Raw genomic sequence first — 10,499 nt, 5'->3', positions numbered from 1 at the left:
GCAGAGTCTTCTGTACGCGGAGTCTTCTGTACGTGGAGTCTTCTGTATGCGGGATAGTCTGTACGCGGAGTCCTTTGCATGAAGGGTCTTCTGTACGTGGAGTCTTCTGTATGCAGGATATTCTGTACGCGGAGTCCTTTGCACGAAGGGTCTTCTGTACGCGGAGTCTTCTGTATGCGGGATAGTCTGTACGCGGAGTCCTTTGCATGAAGGGTCTTCTGTACATGGAGTCTTCTGTATGCAGGATATTCTGTACGCGGAGTCCTTTGCACGAAGGGTCTTCTGTACGTGAAGTCCTCTGTACGTGAAATCTTCTGTATGCGGGATATTCTATACGTGGAGTCCTTTGCACGAAGGGTCTTCTGTACGTGAAGTCTTCTGTACGTGGAGTCTTCTGTATGCGGAATAGTCTGTACGCGGAGTCCTCTGCACGAAGGGTCTTCTGTACGCGGAGTCTTCTGTATGCGGGATATTCAGTATGCGGAGTCCTCTGCACGAAGGGTCTTCTGTACGTGGAGTCTTCTGTATGCGGGATATTCAGTATGCGGAGTCCTCTGCACGAAGGGTCTTCTGTACGTGGAGTCTTCTGTACGCGGAGTCCTCTGTATGCGGAGTCCTTTGTACATGAGTTCTTCTGTACGAAGGGTCTTCTGTACCCTGAGTCCTCTGTACGCCCATAGAAGCGTTTTGATGCAGAATTAGATGTGCCTTTTTTGGTAGGAATTATGTTGAGAATGGCAGTTCATTTTCAGGAGGCCGTCAATGGGTGTCCCTGGGCCCCAATATTACCTTACATGGCAACATGCTTATATGACACGCTATTGTTTGGCTGTCTATGTGTATTGCAGATCCACAGAAAACGTATCACGAGTCATCGCAACTGTGCATTATTGTAAAATGTGAATGAGCCCTCTTGATCCTCTCATGGACCTCTCTCATGGACCTCTCATGGATCTCTCATGGACCTCTCATGGATCTCTCATGGACCTCTCATAGTTCTCTCATGGATCTTTCATGGACCTCTCATGGATCTTTCATGGACCTCTCATGTATCTTTCATGGACCTGTCATGGACAATTGAACATCTCATGGACCTCTCATGGACCTCTCATGGATCTCTCATGGACCTTTCATGGACCTCTCATAGATCTTTCATGGACCTCTCATGGATCTCTCGTGGACCTCATGGATCTCTCATGGACAATTGAACATCTCATGGATCTCTCTTGGACCTCTCATTGTTCTCTCATGGATCTTTCATGGACCTCTCATGGACCTTTCATGGACCTCTCATGGATCTTTCATGGACCTGTCATGGATCTCTCATGGACCTGTCATGGATCTCTCATGGACCTGTCATGGATCTTTCATGGACCTGTCATGGATCTTTCATGGACCTGTCATGGATCTCTCATGGACCTGTCATGGATCTCTCATGGACCTCATGGATCTCTCATGGACAATTGAACATCACATGGACCTCTCATGGATGTTTCATGGACCTCTCATGGATCTCTCATGGATCTTTCATGGACCTCTCATGGATCTCTCATGGATCTCTCATGGATCTCTCATGGACAATTGAACATCACATGGACCTCTCATGGATCTCTCATGGATCTCTCATGGATCTTTCATGGACCTCTCATGGATCTTTCATGGACCTCTCATGGATCTCTCATGGACAATTGAACATCACATGGACCTCTCATGGATCTCTCATGGATCTTTCATGGACCTCTCATGGATCTTTCATGGACCTCTCATGGATCTTTCATGGACCTCTCATGGATCTTTCATGGACCTCTCATGGATCTCTCATGGACAATTGAACATCTCATGGACCTCTCATGGATCTTTCATGGACCTCTCATGCCACCTCGGAAGCTTAGTTTTTAACGTTTTTTTGTTTTTTGTTTTTTATGTGTATCGAATATCTTCATTTATTTTACATTTCATACAATCTTTTATTTTATAAACATTTATTAGATGAGAAAGGATTCCTGGAACACCGCGGACTAGCTCATGAAATCTCTGAGCAGAGACGACTTCTCTTCTTCTCTTATTTGGCAGTGAATGGGATCCCACAATCTGGTTGGCTCTCTGGTAACACATGCTCTCCATGCATCACAGAAAGTTTTTATTTCAGAGCTTCTATTAAATGAAGATGACTGCTACTTTAAAAATATCCCGGAATTTTCATCCGATTTTCTTGGAAACGAGGATCGTCTCTGTTGCCATGGTTACGGTTTTGTTTGTGGCAGAGGTACTGAAAAATATATTTTTCTTTTTTGTCGATAATCCGGGAAGAATGTTTCTTTTGGATATTTCATCTTATTTTCTGAATTCCGTGACTAAAATTAGAGCGCAAACCGGCTAACAAATACCCGGCGTCACCGCGGAGAGAGTTCAGCGGGGGGTTCTTACTGCAGAGAGTGTCTGGGGGGGGGTTGTCACCCCGAGAGAGTCTGGCAGGGGAAGGGGGTTTGTCACCGTGGAGATCCCACCAGGGGAGGGGGTTGTCACTGCAGAGAGAGTCTGAGGGAGGGGGATTCTCTCCGGGGGGTGGTCTCCGGGGAGGGGGGTTGTCACCGCGGAGAGAGTCTGGCGGGGGGAATTTCTCTGGGGAGGGGGATTGTCTCTGGGGGAAGGGGGTTTCTCCAGGTAAGGGGGGCTGTCACTGGGGAGAGAGTCTGGCGGGGGGTTTCTCTGGGGAAGGGGGATTGTCTCCAAAGGGGGTGAGGGGGGTTGTCTCTGGGGGAGGGGGGTTGTCACCGTGGAGAGAGTCTGAGGGAGGAGGTGGTCTCCAGGGGAGAAGGATTGTCTCCAGGGGGGTTTCTCCAGGTGAGGGGGGTTGTCACCGCGGAGAGAGTCTGGCGGGGGGTTTCTCTGGGGGAGGGGGGATTGTCACCGGGGGGAGGGGGGTTGTCTCTGGGGGAGGGGGGTTGTCACCGCGGAGAGAGTCTGGCGGGGAGTCTCTCCGGGGGAGGGGGATTGTCTCGGGGGGGGGGTTTCTCTGGGGGAGGGGGGTTGTCACCGTGGAGAGAGTCTGGCGGGGAGTCTCTCCGGGGGAGGGGGATTGTCTCCGGGGGGAGGGTGTGGTCTCCGGGGGAGGGTGTTGTCACCGTGGAGAGAGTCTGGTGGGGGGGTTTCTCCGGGGGAGGGGGATTGTCTCCGGGGGGAGGGGGTTGTCACCGTGGAGAGAGTCTGGTGGGGGGGTTTCTCCGGGGGAGAGGGATTGTCTCCGGGGGGGAGGAGGGGGTTTCTCCGCGGGAGGGTGGTTTCTCCGTGGGAGGGTGGTTGTCACCGCGGAGAGAGTCTGGCAGGGGGGTTTCTCCGGGGGAGGGGGATTGTCTCTGGGGGGAGGGGGTGGTCTCCGGGGGAGGGGGTTGTCACCGTGGAGAGAGTCTGGTGGGGGGGTTTCTCCGGGGGAGAGGGATTGTCTCCGGGGGGAGGGAGTTTCTCCGGGGAGGGTGGTTGTCACCGCGGAGAGAGTCTGGCGGGGGGGTTTCTCTGGGGGAGGGGGATTGTCTCCGGGGGGGGGGGGGGGGAGGGGTCACCGTCTGGTGCTGAGCTCTGACCTTGCAGAGCAGACTGATGAATCGGATACAATGGAATGCACCGATAGATTCGGAAGCCAATAATAAACATTTCCGGGAAAAGTGCAAACAATCGTCCGCCGGCGCCTCGCAATGAGACGGATTGGCGCAGATCCAGCGATCGCACCGCCGTCTATTTTCCTTCTCTTGTGGGGAATCCGGAACGTCTCGGCTATTTAAAGCTCCGGATCTTCTGTCTGGAATTCCGGGAATGTTTCAAAATGTTTGAAATCTCATTCAGAACTTTAATCATCCGGCGAGACGATCGTAACGTTTTCTGGAATGTCACAATCCTCACTGAAGTGTTACTGATCACCCGAGAAATGATCACCCGAGAAACGATCACCGGAGGAACGATCACCCGAGAAACGATCACCAGAGAAATGATCACCCGAGAAACGATCACCGGAGGAACGATCACCAGAGAAACGATCACCGGAGGAACGATCACCCGAGAAACGATCACCAGAGAAATGATCACCGAGAAACGATCACTGGAGGAACGATCACCGGAGAAACGATCGCCGGAGGAACGATTACCGGAGGAAGATCACCGGAGGAACGATCACCCGAGAAACGATCACCGGAGAAATGATCACCAGAGCAACGATCACCAGAGCAACGATCAAAGGAGGAACGATCACCAGAGAAACGATCACCCGAGAAAGATCACCCGAGAAACGATCACCGGAGAAACGATCACCGGAGAAACGATCACCAGAGCAACGATCACCAGAGCAACGATCACTAGAGAAACGATCACCGGAGAAACGATCACCCGAGAAACGATCACCGGAGGAACGATCACCCGAGAAACGATCACCAGAGAAATGATCACCCGAGAAATGATCACCGGAGGAACGATCACCAGAGAAACGATCACCGGAGGAACGATCACCCGAGAAACGATCACCAGAGAAATGATCACCCGAGAAACGATCACTGGAGGAACGATCACCGGAGAAACGATCGCCGGAGGAACGATTACCGGAGGAAGATCACCGGAGGAACGATCACCCGAGAAACGATCACCGGAGAAATGATCACCAGAGCAACGATCACCAGAGCAACGATCAAAGGAGGAACGATCACCAGAGAAACGATCACCCGAGAAAGATCACCCGAGAAACGATCACCGGAGAAACGATCACCGGAGAAACGATCACCAGAGCAACGATCACTAGAGAAACGATCACCGGAGAAACGATCACCAGAGAAACGATCACCGGAGGAACGATCACCAGAGGAACGATCACCCGAGAAACGATCACCGGAGGAACGATCACCAGAGAAACGATCACCGGAGGAATGATCTCCGGAGAAATGATCACCAGAGCAACGATCAAAGGAGGAACGATCACCAGAGAAACGATCACCGGAGGAACGATCACCAGAGAAACGATCACCGGAGGAATGATCACCAGAGAAACGATCACCGGAGGAATGATCACCAGAGAAACGATCACCGGAGGAACGATCACCAGAGCAACGATCAAAGGAGGAACGATCACCAGAGAAACGATCACCGGAGGAACGATCACCAGAGAGACGATCACCGGAGGAACGATCACCAGAGAAACGATCACCCGAGAAACGATCACCGGACGAACGATCACCGGAGAAATGATCTCCGGAGAAATGATCACCAGAGCAATGATCACCAGAGAAACGATCACCAGAGAAACAATCACTGGAGGAACGATCACCGGAGAAACGATCACCAGAGAAACGATCGCCAGAGAAACGATCACCAGAGAAACGATCACCCGAGGAACGATCACCAGAGGAACGATCACCGGAGGAATGATCACCAGAGAAACGATCAAAGGAGGAACGATCACCAGAGAAACGATCACCGGAGGAATGATCACCAGAGAAACGATCACCAGAGAAACGATCGCCAGAGAAACGATCACCAGAGAAACGATCACCCGAGGAACGATCACCAGAGGAACGATCACCGGAGGAATGATCACCAGAGAAACGATCAAAGGAGGAACGATCACCAGAGAAACGATCACCGGAGGAATGATCACCAGAGAAACGATCACCCGAGAAACGATCACCAGAGCAACGATCACCGGAGGAACGATCACCGGAGGAACGATCACCGGAGAAACGATCACCGGAGAAACGATCACAGGAGGAACGATCACAGGAGGAACGATCACCGGAGGAACGATCACTGGAGAAACAATCACTGGAGAAACGATCACCGGAGAAACGATCACGGACAAACGATCACCGGAGGAACGATCACCGGAGGAACGATCACCGGAGAAACGATCACCGGACAAACGATCACAGGAGGAACGATCACCGGAGAAACGATCACGGACAAACGATCACCGGAGGAACGATCACCAGAGGAACGATCACCGGAGAAACAATCACCGGAGAAACGATCACAGGAGGAACGATCACAGGAGGAACGATCACTGGAGAAACAATCACTGGAGAAACAATCACTGGAGAAACGATCACCGGAGAAACGATCACCGGAGAAACGATCACGGACAAACGATCACCGGAGGAACGATCACCGGAGGAACGATCACCGGAGAAACGATCACCGGACAAACGATCACAGGAGGAACGATCACCGGAGAAACGATCACGGACAAACGATCACCGGAGGAACGATCACCGGAGGAACGATCACCGGAGAAACAATCACCGGAGAAACGATCACAGGAGGAACGATCACAGGAGGAACGATCACCGGAGGAACGATCACCGGAGAAACAATCACTGGAGAAACGATCACAGGAGGAACGATCACAGGAGGAACGATCACCGGAGGAACGATCACCGGAGAAACGATCACGGACAAACGATCACCGGAGGAACGATCACCGGAGGAACGATCACCGGAGAAACGATCACCGGAGGAATGATCACCGGAGGAACGATCACCGGAGAAACGATCACGGACAAACGATCACCGGAGGAACGATCACCGGAGAAACGATCACCGGAGGAACGATCACCGGACAAATGATCACCGGAGAAACGATCACCGGAGGAACGATCACCGGAGGAACGATCACCGGAGGAATGATCACTGGACAAGCGATCACCGGAGAAACGATCACCGGAGGAACGATCACCAGAGGAACGATCACCGGACAAACAATCACCCGAGAAACGATCTCCGGAGAAATGATCACCAGAGCAACGATCACCAGAGCAACGATCAAAGGAGGAACGATCACCAGAGAAACGATCACCGGAGGAACGATCACCAGAGAAACGATCACCGGAGGAACGATCACCAGAGAAACGATCACCGGAGGAGCGATCACCAGAGAAACGATCACCGGAGGAACGATCACCAGAGAAATGGTCACCAGAGCAACGATCACCAGAGCAACGATCACCCGAGAAACGATCTCCGGAGAAACGATCACCGGAGGAACGATCACCAGAGCAACGATAACCGGAGGAACGATCACCAGAGAAACGATCACCAGAGATACGATCACTGGAGGAACAATCACCAGAGAAACGATCACCGGAGGAATGATCACCTGAGAAACGATCACTGGAGAAACGATCACCAGAGAAACAATCACCGGAGGAACGATCACTGGAGAAACGATCACCGGAGAAACGTTCACCAGAGCAACGATCACAGGAGGAACGATCACCGGAGAAACGATCACCGGAGGAACGATCACCGGAGGAACGATCACCGGAGAAACGATCACCGGACAAACGATCACCGGAGGAACGATCACCGGAGAAACGATCACCGGAGGAACGATCACCGGAGGAACGATCACCGGACAAACGATCACCGGAGGAACGATCACCGGAGGAACGATCACCGGAGAAACGATCACCGGACAATTGATCACCGGACGAACGATCACCGGAGGAACGATCACCGGAGGAACGATCACCGGAGGAACGATCACCGGAGAAACGATCACCGGAGGAACGATCACCGGAGAAATGATCACCGGAGGAACAATCACCGGAGGAACGATCACCGGAGAAACGATCACCGGACAAACGATCACCGGAGGAACGATCACCGGACAAACGATCACCGGAGGAACGATCACCGGAGGAACGATCACCGGACAAATGATCACCGGAGAAACGATCACCGGAGGAACGATCACCGGAGGAACGATCACCGGAGGAACGATCACCGGAGGAACGATCACCGGAGAAACGATCACCGGACAAACGATCACCGGAGGAACGATCACCGGAGAAACGATCACCGGAGGAACGATCACCGGAGGAACGATCACCGGACAAACGATCACCGGAGGAACGATCACCGGAGGAACGATCACCGGAGAAACGATCACCGGACAATTGATCACCGGACGAACGATCACCGGAGGAACGATCACCGGAGGAACGATCACCGGAGGAACGATCACCGGAGAAACGATCACCGGAGGAACGATCACCGGAGAAATGATCACCGGAGGAACAATCACCGGAGGAACGATCACCGGAGAAACGATCACCGGACAAACGATCACCGGAGGAACGATCACCGGAGGAACGATCACCGGACAAACGATCACCGGAGGAACGATCACCGGAGGAACGATCACCGGACAAATGATCACCGGAGAAACGATCACCGGAGGAACGATCACCGGAGGAACGATCACCGGAGGAACGATCACCGGACAAACGATCACCGGAGGAACGATCACCGGAGAAACGATCACCGGAGGAACGATCACCGGAGAAACGATCACCGGAGGAACGATCACCGGAGGAACGATCACCGGACAAACGATCACCGGAGGAACGATCACCGGAGGAACGATCACCGGACAAATGATCACCGGACGAACAATCACCGGAGAAACGATCACCGGAGGAACGATCACCGGAGGAACGATCACCGGAGAAACGATCACCGGACAAACGATCACCGGAGGAACGATCACCGGAGAAACGATCACCGGAGGAACGATCACCGGAGAAACGATCACCGGAGGAACGATCACCGGAGAAACGATCACCGGAGGAATGATCACTGGACAAACGATCACCGGAGAAACGATCACCGGAGGAACGATCACCAGAGAAACGATCACCGGAGGAACGATCACCAGAGGAACGATCACCCGAGAAACGATCACCGGACAAACGATCACCCGAGAAATGATCTCCGGAGAAATGATCACCAGAGCAACGATCACCAGAGCAACGATCAAAGGAGGAATGATCACCAGAGAAACGATCACCGGAGGAACGATCACCGGAGGAACGATCACCGGAGGAACGATCACCAGAGAAACGATCACCGGAGGAGCGATCACCAGAGGAACGATCACCAGAGGAACGATCACCGGACGAACGATCACCGGAGAAATGGTCACCAGAGAAACGATCTCCGGAGAAACGATCACCGGAGGAACGATCACCAGAGAAACGATCTCCGGAGAAACGATCACCGGAGGAACGATCACCAGAGAAACGATCACCAGAGCAACTATAACCGGAGGAACGATCACCAGAGAAACGATCACCAGAGAAACGATCAAAGGAGGAACGATCACCGGAGGAACAATCACCGGAGGAACAATCACCGGAGGAACGATCACCGGAGGAACGATCACCGGAGGAACGATCACCGGAGGAACGATCACCGGAGGAACAATCACCGGAGGAACAATCACCAGAGGAACAATCACCAGAGAAACGATCACCGGAGGAACAATCACCGGAGGAACAATCACCAGAGAAACGATCACCGGAGGAACGATCACCGGAGGAACGATCACCGGAGGAACGATCACCGGAGAAACGATCACCGGAGGAACGATCACTGGAGGAACGATCACCGGAGGAACGATCACCGGAGAAACGATCACCGGAGGAACGATCACCGGAGGAACGATCACCAGAGAAACGATCACCGGAGGAGCGATCACCAGAGGAACGATCACCAGAGAAACGATCACCGGACGAACGATCACCGGAGAAATGGTCACCAGAGAAACGATCTCCGGAGAAACGATCACCGGAGGAACGATCACCAGAGAAACGATCTCCGGAGAAACGATCACCGGAGGAACGATCACCAGAGAAACGATCACCAGAGCAACTATAACCGGAGGAACGATCACCAGAGAAACGATCACCAGAGAAACGATCAAAGGAGGAACGATCACCGGAGAAACGATCACCGGAGGAACAATCACCGGAGGAACGATCACCGGAGGAACGATCACCGGAGGAACGATCACCGGAGAAACGATCACCGGAGGAACGATCACCGGAGGAACAATCACCGGAGGAACAATCACCAGAGGAACAATCACCAGAGAAACGATCACCGGAGGAACAATCACCGGAGGAACAATCACCGGAGGAACAATCACCAGAGAAACGATCACCGGAGGAACGATCACCGGAGGAACGATCACCGGAGAAACGATCACCGGAGGAACGATCACCGGAGGAACGATCACCGGAGGAACGATCACCGGAGAAACGATCACCGGAGGAACGATCACCGGAGGAACGATCACCGGAGGAACGATCACCGGAGAAACGATCACCGGAGGAACGATCACCGGAGGAACGATCACTGGAGGAACAATCACCGGAGGAACAATCACCGGAGGAACAATCACCGGAGGAACAATCACCGGAGGAACGATCACCAGAGAAACGATCACCGGAGGAGCGATCACCAGAGGAACGATCACCAGAGAAACGATCACCGGACGAACGATCACCGGAGAAATGGTCACCAGAGAAACGATCTCCGGAGAAACGATCACCGGAGGAACGATCACCGGAGAAACGATCACCGGAGGAACGATCACCGGAGGAATGATCACTGGACAAACGATCACCGGAGAAACGATCACCGGAGGAACGATCACCAGAGGAACGATCACCCGAGAAATG

General features: G+C 52.9%; 1 pseudogene; it reads left to right on the top strand.

Moving 5' to 3' along the window:
* The first annotated feature begins 4,072 nt into the window (after positions 1-4,072).
* On the top strand, positions 4,073-8,745 carry LOC143959272 (uncharacterized; annotated as a pseudogene).
* Positions 8,746-10,499: the final 1,754 nt, after the last annotated feature.

The sequence above is a fragment of the Lithobates pipiens genome, unplaced genomic scaffold (genome assembly GCF_037356315.1).
Source record: "Lithobates pipiens isolate NorthernLeopardFrog02 unplaced genomic scaffold, aLitPip1_a1.2 Scaffold_69, whole genome shotgun sequence".
NCBI classification, from domain to species: Eukaryota; Metazoa; Chordata; class Amphibia; order Anura; family Ranidae; genus Lithobates; species Lithobates pipiens.
This window is presented reverse-complemented; position numbering and strand designations above follow the sequence as displayed.